Here is a 19,502-nt window from a genome sequence, read left to right as displayed (position 1 = left end):
TCTGACACTAAGATGGCCACTGCCACAACTATTTGTAAAAGTGAGGCCAGCCTTTTGCTACTACATCAATTTCCTTACTTAGATATGCCACTGGTTGTGGGGTTGTCCCACGAGTCTGAATAAGGACTCCAAGAGCTATTCCTGCTCTCTCTGTGATAAAGAGAAGTTTTGTCCTGTGCGAAGGGTTAAGGGTAGAGCTTGAGTTTGTTCCTTCCAACATCCAGACTTCAGGGTTGATTCCCTCCTCAAGCAGGGGACAACAAATGGGTAATTTGTTCCCCATATTCATGTAGATAAAGGCTCCAGCTTTGGTTAATATGTCCCTCCCTAATAAGGGTATGGGGCTTTCAGGCATAACAAGAAAGGCATGTGAAAAAAGCAAAGTCTCCCAATTACAACTGAGGAGATGGGAGAAATACCTGGTAACAGGCTGTACCAGGATTTCTCGGATGGTAATGGACCTTGAGGACAGCTGTCTGGGACAGGAGATTAACACCGAGAAGGCCGCACCAGTGTCCAGGAGGAAGTCAATTTCCTGGCCCTCAATGGTTAAACGTACCCTAGGCTCAGTGAGGGTGATGACATGAGCTGGCGCTTGCCCCAGGCACCCTCAGTCCTGTTGTTGTATCATCTGGTTGGGGGCTTCTGGCCCAGAGAACCTTTGTCCTCTGGGGCAGTGCACCTTCCAGTGATTGCCTCAGCATAGTGGACATGGGTGAGGGTGCAGCTTGTTTCTCATTGGACAATCTTTTTTAAGGTGTCCTTGTAAACCACATAGGTAACAAACCCTACTGGGTGATTGGTCTGCTCCATTTTCTGTCCTCTCTGAACCACCAAGGTTTGTTTGTCTGAGGGCCATGTCTAAGGCTGTGGCCTTTCTCTGATCTCACTTTTCCTTTTCGGCCTGTTCCTCTTGGTCCCTATTATAGAACACTGAAGTTACCAGGTTTAATAACATCTCCAGATTTTGTTCAGGGCCCAGGGCTCACTTTTGGAGCTTTCTTCTGATATCTGCGGCTGATTGGGTAATAAACTTATCTTTTAGGATCAATTGACCCTCTAGTGAGTTGGGTGACAGGGAAGTATATATTCTTAAGGCCTCCCATAGCTGCTTGAGGAAGGCAGAAGGATTTTCTTCCTTTCCCTGAGTTATGGTGGACATCATTGAATAATTCATGGGCTTTTTCCTAAATCTCCTTAGTCCTTCTAGAACACAGGTTAACATATATTTATGACTCCAGTCCCCATGATCTGAGTCGAGTTCCCAGTGGAGATCCATAATGGGGATGGCTTGCTGACCAGTACTGAATGGCTTTCCTCTCTGTCAACCCTTGGCTCATCCTAGAAGTACAGGAAAAGTGGAAGCTGGTTCCAGGCAAATCAACGCTTCCAACTCCAAAGAGTCAGGGGCTGTTAGAAGCCCTTCCGGTGGGTTCTTGGTCTCACTGACTTCAGGAATGAAGCTGCGCACCCTCGCAGTGAGTATTACAGTTCTTAACGATGGTATGTCTGGAGTTTGTTCCTTCAGATGTTTAGATGTGTCTGGAGATTCTTCCTTCTGGTGGGTTCATGGTCTCTCTGACTTCAGGAGTGGAGCCACAGACCTTCACAGTTGAGTGTTACAGCTCTTAAAGGTGGCACATCTGGAGTTGTTTGTGCTCCTGGTGGGTTTGTGGTCTTGCTGACTTCAGGAGTGAAGCTGCAGACCCTGGCGGTGAGTGTTACAGCTCATAAAGGTAGTGTGGACCCAAAGAGTGAGCAGCAGCAAGATTTATTGTTAAGAGCGAAATAACAAGGTTTCCACAGCATGGAAAGGGACCTGAGCGGGTTGCTGCCACTGGCTCAGGTGGCCAGCTTTTTTCCCTTATTTGGCCCTGCCCATGTCCTGCTGATGGGTCCATTTTACAGAGTGCTGCTTGGTCCATTTTACAGAGTGCTGATTGGTGCGTTTGTATAGAGTGCTGATTGGTGCATTTACAATCTTTTATCTAGACACAAAAGTTGTCCCCAACTGACCCAGAAGCCCAGCTGGCTTTACCTCTCACTAGGATAAGTGCTTTATGTAGATGATTCTTTGTAAGCCTTACACAATCTTCTGTGGTATCATCCTAATATCATCCTCATGTTCCAGATGAAGAAACTAAGATCTAGAGAGATTATCTTGCTGAAAATAACAGAGCTAATAAAGGACCCAACTGGCACTTGTTCTAAGCCTTACTCTAGAGCTCAGGCTTTAAAATTCACATGATCCTCCCTCCTTTTGTTGAACATGACTATTCCAAGATCTACAAAATAATAAATATAGTTCTTCATACATTTGTCCATACTGGGTTTCAGAACTCTGAAGATAAATATGTCATCATTTTCTTCTTTTCTTTTTTATTTTTCAGAATTCTCAAGATTAAAAATGTCATTATTTTCTTTTTTTTTTCTTTTTTTTTTTTTTTGAGACAGGGTCTCACTCTGTTACCCAGGCTGCAGTGCAGTGGCATGATTTTGGCTCACTGCAGCCTCAGCTTCCTGGCTGAAGCTATTCACCCTCCTCAGCCTCCAAGTAGCTAGGATTACAGGCACACACCATCATGTGCCACTAATTTTTAAAATGTTTCTGTAGAAACAGGGTCTCACTATTGCCCAGGCTTTTCTCAAACTCCTGACTTCAAGTGATCACCTTGACCTCTCAAAGTGTTAGGATTACAACACTTCCAAAGTGAGCCACTGTGCCCAGCCCATGTCATTATTTTCTAACTTTATATAATAATATGTGAGAAACCTGATGTTTACTCAGCTTCCTGACTCTAAGCAAAAAACAAAACAACAACAAAACAACAATAAACGACTTTCAGTTTTGATTAGTCAACTAGAGGCAGCTTAAAGAGAACATCTACTCAGGGGGCATTTTTAAATGTACCATCTTCAAGTGATTTAATATGCTATCCATGATTACCTTTGACATTTTGAATAATTAACAAAGATGTTTATAATTTTTGAAAAGGCTGGGATACTCTCTTTCCTAGACGATGAGAAAATTTGAAAGGCTTGAAATCATGACCATCATCTGACTGGTTAATATCCATTAAATCACCATTTGATAGGAGGAAAAAAAATTCACCAAAGTATTTCTTCACATATTTGATTGACAAAGATTATGCAAAACTTTTTTACTTATAAAGTGAACATATTTAGAAATGTTATTAATCCCTTAAAATAACCAAGATGTTGCTTATCAATAGGTATTAACTATAGTATATACAATATATGAATATTTTATTATATAAAACATATTTATATAAATATAATTTATACAATATATAAAATAAGCTTTGGTAGTGAATAATAATGGTTAGCTTAATCAATATAGTAATGATAATTTTTTGCTCTCCTGTGCAAATGACAATAGGATGTTCTTATAACTTTTATGTGCTCATCTATAATTTCGTCTGTCTTTATAGAATCAGGAAACTTACTATCTTGTTCTTCATTCTACTTTTTGCACTTAGTCTCTGTCATGTAGTAAGAATTCAGTAATCACTGTTAATTATTTTAGTTATAAAACCAAAGACTTGCAAGAAGTACATATTTATGCTCATTCCATATTTGTAGAATTTACATGGATTGTTTTTTGAAAAGATAATATTTTCATATGGTTATAATTTATAACGGAATATCATGAAGTATCTCTATTTCCAACTCCCAACTTCCATTCCTGGTCTCAATCAATGTTATCAATTCTTATGTGTCCTTCCAGAGATATTTTATGCATGCACAAAAACTATCTTTACAGGTACCTTTTAAAATACATTTTTAAAACAAAAATAGTAGCATGTTCTATATGTCAGCAAGATGAGCTATAGATCATGGAATTTAGCTAGGCAATTTAAGGAAAAATGTACTTATTAAAAGATATAAATAGCTTGCAGAAACATTAGCATATCTAAAGAAGCAGACTTGAGGCTGAAATTCCAGAGATACCCTTTAAGTCACACCTCACTTAAACTTGGAACTGCCAGGGAAAGCTCTATTAGTTGCAATTATGAAGTTACATCCATAGTCACCGAGACCACAGCACAGCACCTCTGCCTGGATTCACACCACATAATGGATGCATCCTATCTCTCCCAGTCTCTAGGTAATTTTGAGCTATATTCATGTTTCACAAGATTATTTCTTTCACCATGTAGATAGCTTCTGACTGGGGTGCTGGGGAATACACCTCATTAGTAGGACCCCAATCATATTTCGATCTCTAGCCCTCACATATCAAGAAAAGACATTTTTCTTAGGTTTATAAATTATGTTCCTTGTTTTTGTTTTTTTCTTTTACACTTAACATATCTTGAAGCTTAATTTATGTAGTGTATAAAGATAGAATCACTCTTTTCAGTGGATACACAGTAGCCCATAATATGACTTTACCATGATTCATTTAATCTGCTCCAGTTGAATAATTGGGTTGTTCCTAATCTCTTGGAATTACAAACAAAGCTGAAGTAAATATCTTTGTATTTACGTTACTTATGTTTATTGTTTGCCTTTAAATTGTTTTGATAAATTGCTAAAAGTGACATTCCTGGGGTAAAGTGCAGGCTTGTATGTGCCTATGCATCCTTAACTGAGGATTACAGAACAATTAAAATTCTGTGGGACGAATCTTTTATCAATGGGAGGAGAAAGCCAACGGAAAAAGAGTTTTTTCTCTCTGCATGGGCTAATCTGAGAAGCAGCTGTTAAGATGGCCTTTTGTGAGATGGTCTCAAGAGACCGTCAAGAGACAGACAATCAGTTTTGTTTGATACCAGTTGCATGCTGGCCTGGTAACTGATCCGATATTGACTGTTCTTCAGTTCTTAGTTCTTTTTCCCTTGAACCCAAGTTTGTTACCTAGTATCGACTCTTTAAGAAAGCATATATGCCTTTACCTCAGATTCTTCTTTTTTTGGGTAACCCAGTGTAATCTAGGAGACATAAACAAAGTATACAAATAAAATATCTAACACATTAGTTGATGATAAGTTTAATAAACAAAAATGGGAAGTATAGAGCTGCCATTTTTCAGGTACAAATGGTACTATCACAGTGAAATAAATGCTGTGGTTTGCTGTCCAAATCCCTCCTTCAGAGCTGAGGACTCTTTTTCCCAACCGATGGGAGAATTAACAGTTGTTGGGGCTCAGCTGAATTTTATTCCAAGATTTCGCCTCAAAAAGAGCCACCTCTGATGGTCACACTCCTTTCCCCAGAGCATCCTGTATCTAATAAATGGTCAGTGTAGGGTATAAAAACCTTACCCCCTCACGGCAGTTGTGGAAAATTCTGAAGGACTGCCCCAGCTCTAAAGTTTCCAATGGGATAGGCTAACACCTTTGTTGAAACTGCTTTACAGTTCAGTACATTCCTTTGCTCAATCCTCTTTTATTTATTTTCCCATAGGTATTGCTCCTGGGGCTACTGCCTAATCTTTCCCTGCATGTTAATATCTGTCCCAGATTCTCTTTCCCTGGGAACCCTACATTAAATATATGCCATATGATTTGCTAGAATGTTGAAATGCAGATGATTCTCATACCATCTGCTTGGTGCTGCCACTCCAAATGTTCTTTTCTGCCCTGGTGTGCCAGGTTCTCCCCAGAATTCCCAACTTCTCTTATTCTCCAGAAGTCCCAAAATTATGAAAGAGCTTGAAATAGTGAATTTTTTACAGTCTCAACCAAGATTTGAATGTAAGTTTTGATTTTCAAATTCTAAATTGTTAAAAACATGTCATGTTTAGATGGTAGTACCTCCAGTGCCACACCCATCTATGATTATGTGTCAATGAGAAAGTAAACCAGTGAGTGAGCGCATTCTCTTATATTTCTGCAGTTTGCAGAATGAAAAGAGAAAATGTTTTATAAAGACTGCTGGGGAAACAGTCAGATCCTCTTTACTAAGTGTTTTAGTCCATTTGATCTGCTAAAACAAAATACTATAGACTGGGTGTCTTATAAACAATAGAAAGTTGTTTCCTACAGTCCTGGAGGCCGGGAAGTCCAAGATTAAGGTGCTGGCAAATTTGGTGTCTGGTGCAAGTAGCTGTGTGGGATTCAAATTCCTTAAAAATATGTGAAGTGACTTCAAAAATTTATTTCAATTAAGACTGCTAATTTACTCAATTTTAAGGATTGTCCTTTATCCTAAGACATTGTCTGTCCCTATTTCAGTGTTAAAATTAAAACTAAAGAAGCATAGAAGTATTTGAAACATATTAATACTTGGCAAAATAAAAGTTGGCACTACTATGTCTGGCCTATGATTATGATTGTGGTGGTGGGTTTTTTTGTTGATATTTACTTTTTTTTCCCCTGAAATGTTAGAAGTCTAGGCATTTAGAGTGACAAAATTTTGCATCTTCCTTGGATGAAAATTCAACCTTAAGGAGCATAATAATCATGTTATTATAAGCTTGTAAATTATTTAAAATATGTAAAGGAAAAGATGTATAAATTGTGGCAAATATGAGATTTTACAAACATGAATATTCTACCCCACAGCTTCACAGGACTAATTTGAAATTCATTGAGTTTAGAGTTTGTGTTTTCTGCATCAATGCTTCTGAAGATTTTAAGTTAAGAGAGAGAAAGCCCTGAACGTATGGTACAATAAGCACAAATAGGAGGAGAAACATGTACTAACAGTCAGAAATGGAGCAGGGTAGTTTTGTTTTTGTAATCTTGATAGTGTCTTCAGGAGACTTCATTGAGTTAAACTCCTCTGGAATCAGCTTTCACCTATGGGACCTGGTGACAGATTGTGGCAAAGTTTGACAAGGTTCCCTGGAGGCCTGATGCTTTTGGTCACCATATGGTCTGAAAGAGCTCTTCATATGTTGCAATATTTGGCAGTAGGGACTCTTGGCTGATCTTCAGAGTACATTCTTAATCTCATGAGCCTAATTATCTGTGAAGGACAGTTTAAGAAATCCTCCTTAAAATTATTCATACTAGTCCTTGTACTTGTATCATGAGACATGTATAACTCTCATTATGCCGTGATTACAATTTTGCTTGGGGAATGTATTCTAAGATGGATTAAAAAGATTATTCATCTCCATGGTGATCTCTGCTCCCATTGTTGATCGTAAATACAAATGTATCCAACTCATTCACATTTGTAGACTACTGTAGCTTTCCCATGCATGATCAATGTTCATGTTTCACCTACATAAAGAAGAAGCCATAGGGGAACACTGAGTTTTCTGGAAGAGATCAATATAACATAAGTGTTTTTTGAATTTTATGAAAAGTTTTGTCCTCAAGTTGTATTTTACCACATAGTTGAGAGATTCATTGACTAAGTTTTAATCTCTTCTTCACAACTCTGCTGTATATACTCTTTCTCTATATAAGCATGGGCTTTGAGGTGATTGTCTCTTTTTGATTTTCATAGCTGATGCTGTAATTCTAGTTTAGCTATCATAAAATGTGATATGTAAATGAAGACAAATTAAGATAACATATTACCCAGTTCTTTTGATAAGGGTGTTTTGTACCTCATCATGAGTATTTACATAGTAAGATAATTCAAAACAACAACACAATGATAAATGACCCTATTCGTTAACATGCAAATATTCAAATGGTAAAAAGAAGACCCAAATCCCACATCTATGAAATGTCTTATTTAAATTCATGAAAATAAGATGTATAATTAAAATTGCATTAATCTCTTACTTTAACACGTATGAACACAATATACTATTTCCGATAAACTTTATTTGCTAAAAGTAAGTTCCTATTCTTGTGATAATATATTGGGCTAAGATGATAATTTGAGTAAAAAATATGTATCAAAAAATAAAGTAAAATATTTCAAAATAAATTTAAAATAAAAAATCAAATATGCTAAATTCCTCTAATAGCATTAAGACTGAATTAAGCAACTAGTGTTAACTTTTTGCTTGTAATAGCTTATCAGAAAACAACACTCTGAGAAAAATGTTGTATCAAGAATTAAAGTCTCAAGTATTGGGGCTAAGAAATATATTTGAAGAAAAAGCGTGTAATAAATTGATTAGTGCAACAAGTAAACTCAAAATATCATCTTAATAGCTGAGCAGGCATAAGCAGAATAGTTACATCAGGGATTCCACCAGATGAAATATAGAATTTAGACAGGAGAGCAGTCGGTAACAGTTCTGGAACCAAATCACTCCAGACATCGCTTAGATAGACACTTTGTTCCACCTCTACTCTTTTAAATGAACCTTTAATAGGTTCATTTGGTAATGGGCTGAAAAGGGGGAAAAGTCGTGAACCCCAGCTGCACTGCTCATTCACCTGCACAAACAACTTGACTTCTCTCCAAATGGTTTCCTAGTAATCTTCCCAATGTAAAGCTGCTATATATAAAATATGAATTATAGCAGAGAAGGTCCTGCTGTGTTGTGAATCACAGAACACTCGACCACACTTTAGCAGGTTGTGGGATGAAAAGAATAAAATGTCTGCAAACGCCTTGTTCTGTCTCCTTTTCCAGCCAGCATGCTGAATTCTGTGTCCAGCTATACTAGATGTGGCCTGCCCCATTCCCTTGTCATCCTTTAGTACAAATAAATAGTAAGAACATCTTGCCTTTCTTGAGACACTGGGGGCCAAATCAATTGCCTAATCAAGTGAAAACAAAACATCTGTGATGTATAAAAGAAAGGGTGGCTTTCTCTGGAGATTTTTATAAACTGATTAAGTCTGGGCACTGCTAATCCTGTATCTTGCACTTCAGCTGTTACATTGACAAGGAAGATTAGAATGAAAAGATAATGTTATGTCACCAGCATGCAATAAACAATTTGTAAAGAGCCAGCAGAGGTTCTGAAATGTTCCCATTACAGATGTAAATGTGAACTTTAGCTCCTGAGCTGGAGAATGCTGTGAGAGACACCTGCCTCTGTGTCAAGAAGATAGAAAGAGGAGAGCAAAACAGTACGCGAGGTTATTCTAATAACAGATGACACCCATTCCCACATGCTTATCATATTAAATTTAGGATATGTGAGTCTTGGCCCAATAACATCTGTGCAAGTTAATCAGAGAGTTATTCTCGAAGCTAAATTTGATGATATTTTGAGAGTGTTTTTTAAAATTCAAAGGAGCCCTAAACAAATGGTAGGTTTAAATTGGCAGGATAGTACCAAGTTTTAGAGAAAGCAATCTTCAGAGAGAATGAATTTTCCTTTACAGTGGCTCATGGGATGAAGGTTATGCATTAGGAAGAATCAAGGAGTAACTGAGTCATGAGGGTTTTGCTTCATACAGTCTGTTCAACTAGACCCAAGCACATAATGCTCTATATACAAATTCCTCCAGTAACAAAATTCTTTTAAATGTTACTTCTATATTTGAAGTTATTTTCAATCTTGAAATTACTTTTATCTTTTAATCCCTACACAGCAGATATGTATGAAAGGTATTAAGATTTGGAAACGTATTTTAATCTTGTAGCAAGAAGGATGTATAATAAAAATAAAATGACATTATGATAAAAAAGATTGGTTGAAATGATTGTGCCCATTCTGGTAAACGGGATAATTAAATGTCAACCTATTTTATTTTTATCCTTTTTTAATTCGTCATCTTTTCTGATATTTCAATAGTGAAGGAATTAGAAAAACTGGAATTTCTAACATGACACTATGAATAAACACTAAGATTCATATGATGGAAAATGAAAAATGTGGAGAACTATGGATATTTTGCTCAGGAGAAAAGACAATGCTTTACTGAGTATCGACTTGTGGAGATAGAAGCATTAATAAATTGTTTTTCATGTGTCTGAGAAATTTACAACCAGTACATAAGGAAGCAGTAAGTATATAATAACACAATGTGAAAAATGCCCAAGACATAGGATGCTCTGGGAGAATATACAAGAAACAAAATAACTAATTTAGGGGGCCAGGAAAGGAAGAGATAATGTTTTATGTTAGTTTTGAAATATAAAGCAAAGTTACTGGAAGAAAGAAAGTTGGCAGCATTTCACACAGAGAAAATAGCAACTGCCAATCCATGGACATGTGAGACGCCCTGGCTCCTTCAGTAGTTCAGGGTGACTGGCTTCTACAGAATGTGAAATAATAAGGCTGGATACCTGAGCAACGGTCAAACCATGAAGATCTGTGCTTCCTTGCTCTGGACTTTAGACTTTTGCTTGAGAATTTAGGTGTTATAAAGTGTCATTCTTATAGTAAGTGGTTAAAATATTTGTTATGAATAAGTGAGATTGTTGGTAACATCTGGTTAGATGAGCATTTTAGAAGGACTACTCTGTTAACAGTGCAAATATTGGGTAGAAGGGTTGATGCTCTACATAAAAGAAGACCATTTAGGAGTGAGCTGCATAATCTAGGCAAGGAATGATCACTTGAACAAAGGAGGAGGACTTGGGGCAAAAGTGTAGGTTGTTTATTTAAGCTGCAGAGGAGGTGGAATCATCGGGTTTGGTGGAAGATTGGATCAGGGAGCTCAGGGTTCAATGCAGTTTTGCAAATTTTAACAAAATGGTTATTCTAGACAGATGTAGCTCCTCTGAGCTGGAAAATGGGAGACAGCACTGGAAAAATGAAGGGTGCCCTTTCTCTCTGCCCAGTGGAGCCCATATACTCATGGCATAGGGCTTTAGGGAAAAGATTAAATTTCAACTCCTACTTGTCATCCCGGTGGGATACCTTCGTGCAGTGCACTAACTGCACAACCTTACACAGCAGTCGTAGTGAGTGAGACCATTCTTAGATTTCTGATGTAAATAACTTCATTATTGAGATGCAATTCACTCTGACAAGAAAACCAGCTGGAAGGGTAGATGTTGTAAGAAAAAATGTTTGCTTTAGACTTAGTGAATTTGATATGTTTGGTGATATGACAATGAAGGCATCCGGATTTCCATTTAAAATACAGGTCTGCAGTTTAGGAAAATAATTTGAAATTTAAGAATTGTGATGTTTTAAGTGGCAGGGAAATACCTGGGTGAGATGGCTCCAAGTTTGCTATTCAGAACTATCTTTGGAATGACAATGTAGTGGGAAGTGGAGGGAATGGATATTTATAGAGATTATGGAAATTGGAATGGTCAGAAACAAAGATGAAACAATTAGCACCATAACCTGGGGTCAAGGAAGGTCAGTCTCAAAAGGTGTTTAGGGAAATGTACCACCTAAGAAATAATCTTGACCTGCCTAGGTTCTATCTTCTAAATGTTATGTCCTCCAAAATTCTTATGTTGAAATCCTAACTTCCAAGGTGATGTTATTAAGACGTGGGGCTTCTGGGATTAGGTCACAAAATTAGCAGCCTTCTAAAAGGGATCCCAAAGACACCCTTCTCTTTCAAGCAGGTGAGGACAAAATAAGAGACTGTGTGAGCCAAAACCCAGGCCTCACCAGAAAACAAATCTGCCTTGATCTCAGACTTCCCAGCTTCCAGGATAGTGAAATAAATTTCTGTTGTTTATAAACAACCAGTCTATAGTATTTTGTATAGCAGCCTGCATGCACTAAGACACTAAGCAAAGAAATATTTAGGTGGATGATAGAAGCAGCAGGCATGTGGGAGTGGGGTGATTTTGGTTTTAAGCTGCAGCATTCAGATTACTCTGAACAAAAGAGAAGTTTGTTTTGTCTTGTTTTTAAATGGGACATTTCAGACTATGAGCTAAAAGTTTATTTTTGTCCTTCCTTCGTATTAGTGATGCATAAGAAAACAATGTTAACTGTTGCGTATTCATAGAATTTTCTCTTCAGTTTTGTCTTTTGTATGTTTCAATTCTAGCTAAATGATAGAAAATGGCTTTCATTTCAGGAAATACAGTAATAAAATAATAAAATACTGTAGGGAAATTTGATATTAAACATTTCTTCATAAATTCATGATTCATTAAACTATTTTTTCTGCTCATTTATTTTTATATGATATAGGGAGAAAACAAGTGTGTAAGGATCATGTGGTAGCCAGCCTCCAAGATGGCTTCCAATGAACCCTGGGTCCTAATATTCACTTCCTTATGCAGTCCTCTTTCATACTGCTCCAGGGGGTTCTGTAAAACAAAAGTGGTGGTATGTCACTTCTGAGATTAGATTGTGAAAGACTGTGACTTCCATCATGGTGCCCTCTCTCTTTTGAATCACTCCATCTGGGGAAAGGTAGCTACCATGTTATGAGTAGCCCTGTGATGAAGAACTGAAGATTTTCAACAAACACCATAGGAGTTTGTTGAAACTCACTCATAGGTGAGTTTGTCTGTGGATGTGCCATACCTAGTTGAACTTTCCGATGACTGCAGCCAGGGCTGACAACATCATGAGAGACTTTGACCTAGAACCATCCAGCAGAGCTGCTTCTGGGTTTTCAACCTTGAGAGATTATTTTAAATAACAAATATTTGTTATTTTAAACTGTGAAGTTTCAAAGTAATTTTTTATATGGCATTTGACATTTTATACATATTTGCATCATCAAGTTTGGTATGGTTATAAATTTTCCTCTTGAAGAAACAAAATCTGCTAGATACATATAATGTAGATATAGTGTATGTAATTCATTTTACTCAATTTATTCTTTTTTTCTTAAAGTAACATTTGTTTATATAGGCAGCACACATTAGCTGTCGCTTTCTACTTTTGTTTTCAATTCCAATTTTTATTTTTAATACGTGAGTAATAATTATATGTTTATAAAGTTCATTGTGATGTCTTGAAGTATGTACATATTGTGAAATGATTATATCGAGCTAATTTACATGTTATCGCCTCACATACTTATCATTTTTTTGGTAGTGAGAACATTTAAAATCTAGTCTTTTAGTAATTTGAAATGTACGATACTTTATTATTAGCTATGCTCACCATGCTGTGCAATAGATCTCAAAAACTGATTCCTCCTGTCTAACTACAACTTTGTACCCTTTGATCAACATCTTTCCTTTCCTTCCCCCTCCCAGCCCCTCAGCTTCTAGTAACCACGCCTCTACTCTATTTCTGTGAAGTTTGAGTTTGTTAGATTCCACATGTAAGTGAGATCATGTGGTATTTTTCTTTCTGTAACTGGCTTATTTTGCTTAGCATAATGCCAATTTGTGCTTTAAGACTGAAATAAATTATTTTTTCTTCAATTCTAAGTGAAAGGATTCAGGTTGGTCTACCTGCAGCTTCTTAATCTCCTTCAGTTAGTTTATTAATTCACGCTTTGACAATGATCCAGAAATTTGGATTCTAAAGGTCTTTTTCTCCCACATTAGATATGAGTGATTTTCTCCCTGCTATTCTCCTTCTTTCCAGGTTTGCCATGGATTACGACTTCAGGATAGCTGGGGGCAAGAAGACCGGAGGTCGATTTAAAATGATTGAAACACAGGAAAGGAGAATTCCTTCTTCATTCTTTCTCCCTCCTACTCACCCCTATCTCTAGACTGTCTTTCCTTTTCTCATCTTTCTCTCCTTTTTCCTCCCTGCTGCCCTTTCTGGTGTCCTGCTTCTCCTTTCAAAGTATACAGTTTTTTGGAGTGAATTCGGGAGGACTCTACCCTTGCAATTTTTGTGGTTTCTCAGAAGGTAGTTGAACAGACCGTGGAAAAGCATGCAGTCATCATCTCCCTGGTCTTTTTAGTGAAGACAGCTACTAAAATGAAAGAAAGGTTTTATAATTTCTTCCAGGGTGTGGAAGCTTGTGTTCCATCATCTTGGACTTGAGTAGGAAGACAGCTACTCCCCTCACTGTTAGAGAGGAGAACCACAAACTTGAGCAATTTGTTTGGTAGTAAAACACACACACACACACACACACATATACACATATATATATATACACACCCGTATGTATAATACTAATATCTAATAATATGGGTTCATATATATAATACTGATATAGATATATATACTCCCCCCCACACACAGGCACATATCTATATCTCTGTCTCTATTAGCTTTCAGAATGATTTTCACAAAAATATGAAACTATCCAAAAATTACATGACTTGATGTCATAAATAAATGTACCATTCCATTGCATTCAAATTTATAGGATAATATGGACAACCTAAGGTTTTTATCAAGATAATTATATTTTGCCAAAAAAATTCTTTTTGATTGGTGACTTGGGTTAAGTATAGTTTTAAATGCAAATCAATGCAAGTGTATCGTGTGCATAGTAATTCTCAATTGTTATAAAAATTATGTCCATTATGCTACTTGCTGGGATTCTAGTAATCATCTAAATTCCATAAAACTTAAATTTTCAAATCATCCTTAGTAATTTAAATGTTTTATTAGACTTTTCACGAAGCATTTTTCTGCTTTGAAGAAAACAAGCTAAGTTTTTCAAAAGCACTGCAGGATAAGTTATAAGCGACTTTCACTTGTAATTTGCAGATGCTGTAATAGGAATTTTCCTTTTACCTCCATCTAAGCCCAACTACTTTGCATTCTAATTTGCAACTAAAACATTGCTTTAAAACTTGCTATAAAAGTTTGTGGGGACTTTAAAAGATTTAAAATATATTTTTGCAAAAGAGTCAGCAATTGGGCATGAAAATAAAGATGTGATTTCTGAAAAAAAGAAAACTATATAGAGAGTATAGAGAGGAATAAATGAGTGTGTGAAAATATCTTTTATTTGGCATTTTGTATTTTAGAAGTAGAAAATGATATCCGTATTGGTTTGTACATTTCAGGTAAAACATGCATGTTTTAGGCTCCAAACTTACATTTATAAGAGATATGATAAAATGTCAATAGACGCCCAGTGGAGGGAAAAAATAATCCAGATTTCTACCTCCTGTAATATTGGAAGTTCAGATGTAACATTTGAGACAGGCAGTATTCTAGTGTTGCCAAAAGGATGCTACATGAGACAACATTGTCATCCTAATAAGGCATACACAAATAAAGGTCCATGGCAGTAGTGCTGAACCCTAGGAAAACTGATTTTCTTCACTAGGAATCACAGAGATCCATACACAAAAGCTGAATAAAAGAACAAAACTGCTACTTTAGTGTAAGAAATGTCAGAATTTAAGAGTCTTTTTGCCATATAGAAAATAGACTATAGGTCATATTAGTGATGTTTAACATTAGCAACTCTCCAATAAATATTGGATTAAGAATGAATATAGTTTTGAGTTATTAACACTTATCAAGCAATGATTTCAAGTACTGTAATGGATTATCTCAAATGCCTTATATTTCAATGAGTGCTGAGAAGTTAATAAAAATCCTAAATACCAGAGTTGGAAAGTACATTATGCATTCTCGGATCTGGCCTCATCATTCAGGTGCGGTAAATAAATCTGAGAGATGAAATGAATACAACAAGAACATATAGCTGAGAGATTATCCTAAATGACTCTCCAGGTTTTGTGTCACCTGGAGACAGCCTCAGTTTTTTGGAAGAACAAAAACCAAAGAAAAGTCTATGGAATGGTTGAATACATTGAATTTTTCCTTAATTATGTCGTTAGTTTATTGAATTTGACAAATATCAAGTTTATTGTGTTGCAAGAAAGATAGTAAAATGTAATGGTAGAGGATTCAGGATCTAGAATGAGAGCTTCAGAGTTCAAGTCCAAGATGGTGGAACACAAGCTTCTACACCCTGGAGGAAGTTATGAAACCTTTTCTCTCATTTAATCTTCTCTACGATGGGGCAAGTAGTGGTGCTTAACTCATAGGGCTGTTGGGAAAAGTAAGAATCAGATGTACAAGGAGAGTGCTTAACACATAGTAAGGAATCAACAAATTGGTAGTTTTATTATTCATAGGAATCCTTATAATCATTAACACAAACATCAAATTTAAAGAGGAGGAAAGTTTACCTTATTTCTATACTGAGTCACAATATTTAAAATAGTTTTCTGCAGCTTGAAAATATGCATGATTTTAGAAAGAGGTATTTATCAGGAATAGGTTGTTTTAATTTTCATAAAATGTAATTCATAACACAATAAGAAATTTATATATTATGTATATACACACATGTGTCTATGTGTGTATATGAACAAACACAAACACATATACGTATTTCCATATAGTGGAGAAAGATTTGTCATATTCTTTCCCTGGAATGCTTTGCTTTTAAAGATAAACTTTAAATTCAAATGCAAGAAATTTTTCAAAAGTATGGGCCATTTTATATTAAAAGAAAAATAAATATGAATGTGGGCTGAAAAACCCTCCCATGATAACTGCCATGTTAATAATGACTATCTATGGCTATCACATGCAATATTTAGTAGCTGTGATTTGGTAGATAAACAAAAGAAAGCTCTAAATGAATCAATTAGGTTTCTAACAAAGGAAATGTGTTTCTGCATTTTGCACCATAGCAATTTCCATAGATGGTAGCAATCTACAATAAGGATTAATAATACAAATTTGAGTTTCCTGGAAGGATTCCACAGGCAGAGTGTTTCTTTGCCACACAGTTCTCACAAAAAATAGGCATTACTTTTACTGTGTGTTATTATTACTTCAGCTTAAGATGGGGACAGCAAGATCCTCCAAATTGAATAAAGTCTAAGAGGCTTGAAAGAACAATGCTTCCAAATGATCTTTATTGTATATCAGAAGTCGTGGTATGTCCCAGGCGAATGAGAAACTGAGGGGGTCTGGTAAAGAGCCCCAGGAGAACCCTCAGCATCATATCGCCCACTGACATACAATTACAAGGCTTTGAATCTGGTCCGTGACAAAATCCATGATGATTACACTACTCAGAGAAGCCAAAAGACAGATAAAAGTGCTTAATTTGCTTATTCTCAAATGTGGCAATTTGCCTAATGAATGAAATTGACTTTATGAAGTGTCAAGGTTATCTTTTAGTTTCAAATCCAGAATACAAGCATAGCCTTACCACGCATCCAGGGCTCACAGCTATAATGGATTGAAAGTGAAGTACATGGAGTGCCACATGGCTCCAGTTCTACAGGAATAGGTAGCAATAAACAGAAGAGTTGGTCAGCACAGAGGATAACAAGAAATAAGAGACCATCTCAAATCCTGGTCAACCATGATTGTCTCTAACCATCTGCATAAGAAGATATAGAACCGTAGTTTGTCCAACCACTTTCTTTCATTTCAGCACCTTTCAACAACACATTATATTGCCTGAGTGTCCCATGAATCCTATGAGGTTAAGTATAAAAACAATAATTAATGTGTCTATTTGTCATGACAGAAAGCCCCAGAATGGAGATGGGAAAATTTGCAGACTCTCTAGGTGGTGGTTGTGTTAGTGTATCTGGAGAAGGCAGGAATTTTGCAGGTCACCCCAGGGGATTATTTCCAGAATACAGAGCTGAAGATAGAGCACTAAATGCCCAAGTTTACATATTTATCAGCAGCAGAGTCAGAGCCTGAGCTGGACCTTTAGATGTCTATTCCAATGTTCCCTGTAGAACACTGAGGTCTTAAAATATGTAACTTTGGGCTCTTTGCAATGTGTTTTCCAGTGTTAGCTGCCATTGTTGGATCTGGCTGGAAAACGTCTTTTCTATTGAGATTCATCCATATGGTTATTAGGGTCCTCAGAAAGATGTCTGGGAAGTGTTTGTACTGTAAGACTGCATGAAATTAATCTATTATATTATTTTAGAATACCTTTTGCAAAAAGTTCAACACACAGTAAATGAGACATAGGACACTCTTAGTAAAATCTATCGATTTAGACAGAAATGAAAAGCACTATTAGAAATTACTGCTTACAGCTTTGTGAACTCAAAAATATCTGAGACAGGTCTCGGTCAATTTAGAAAGTTTATTTTGCCAAGGTGAAGGATGCACCCATGACACAGCCTCAGGAGGTCCTGATGACATGTGCCCAAGGTGGTAGGGGCACTGTTTAGTTTTATACATTTTAGGGAGACATGAGACATCAATCGATGCTTGTAAGATGTACACATTGGTTTGATCCAGAAAGGCAGGACAACTCGGGCTTCCGGACTACAGGAAATAAGAGACAAAAGGTTGCATTCTTTTGAGTTTTAGATCAGACTTTCACTGAATACACAATTTACATGTAGAGGGGATAGAGGAATAGTCACTTATGCCTTAGTTTGACTCAGTGAGTGTATCTTCATTTTTACATAGACAATAGGGCAGAGGAAGCAATCGGTGAGCAGAGGGATGACTTTAGGTTCTGTCTGTCCTTTGCCTGTGAAGATAAGCTATCAGTTAAAATTGCCAGGGTGGAAGTCAATAGAACTGTTTTAGGGTGAAGATCTTGAGGTCCACAAGGAATTTGCTTATGGGCAATCGTGAGGAAGAGATGTAGCTTTCTTTTTAATCTTTGTAGCTATCTTATTTAGGAATAAAATGGGAGGCAGGTCTGCCTGATGCAGTTTCCAGCTTGACTTTTCCCTTTGGTTTAGTGATTTGGGGGTCCTGAGAATTATTTTCCTTTTACAGCTTCAAGATGGCTGACTAGAGGTACTTGCCTACTCCACAAAGAAGAACTAAAATAGTGAGTAGACAAGCAAACTTTGAATAAATTGCCTAAAATAGAACTCTGGAATTCAATAGAGAAGTGATGGGAAACACTTAAGGCCAGGAAGAAGGGGGAGGGTGGGAGCCTCTATGGCAGAGATCCACTGGGAACTTGGAGAGGCGCCCCAATGCAGGAAAAGGGTCATTGAATGATCACCAGAGGTCCACATATCTGCTGTAGACTCCTGCACTTCTAGCTATGGGAGAGCCCCTTGACCATGTGGGCCCCAAGACTAAGATAAGGAGCCACCTGGAGACCATATGATGGCATTGCTCCAGAGAGGTTGCTCAGACTGGGTCTGATTTTATAGACAGACAGAGCAGAATGGTGGCTACCAGAGAGCTTGGAAGGTTAGGAGGAGGAGAAGAGAAAGATGTCAGTCAAAGGACATATAATTACAGTTAGATAGGAGACTGAAAAAGTCCAGAACAGGCAAATAAATAGACAGTAGGTAAGGGATTGCTTGGGCCAGGAGGTCTGGGGAGAGGCTAGGTGAGGATGGGAAGAGAAATTGGGAATGATTGCTAATGGTTACGGAGTTTCTTTCTGGGGTGATGAAAATGCAATAAAATTGATTGTGCTTATAGTTGCACAACTCTGTGAACATACTAAAAACCATGAGATTGTACACTTTAAATGGGTGAATTCTGTGATATGTAAATTGTCTCTGAAAACTGTATAAAAAAGAAGGTATTAGAAATACTGTTGGAAAAGTATACACTTATAATATCAGCAACTCAAATCATTTCTCTCTACATATGTGTGAGGATTTCTGAAACCACACATACTTCATTTTTCTGAATATTTGGTAGGGAATTAATATCATCCAGTCTTTATAAAAACTTGCAGTACTTCATCATGCTTAGAAAATGAAATGATAATTCCAAACCAAGGCTATAAAAATACTAGAAATCATTTTGTTCTTACTGTATGAAATTAAACTAGGAAAAGTCAGGAAACAACAGGTGCTGGAGAGGATGTGGAGAAATAGGAACACTT

The sequence above is a fragment of the Nomascus leucogenys genome, chromosome 7b (genome assembly GCF_006542625.1).
Source record: "Nomascus leucogenys isolate Asia chromosome 7b, Asia_NLE_v1, whole genome shotgun sequence".
In the NCBI taxonomy this organism is placed as follows: Eukaryota; Metazoa; Chordata; class Mammalia; order Primates; family Hylobatidae; genus Nomascus; species Nomascus leucogenys.
The sequence above is the reverse complement of the archived record's forward strand: the minus strand, read 5'-3'. Positions refer to the sequence as shown.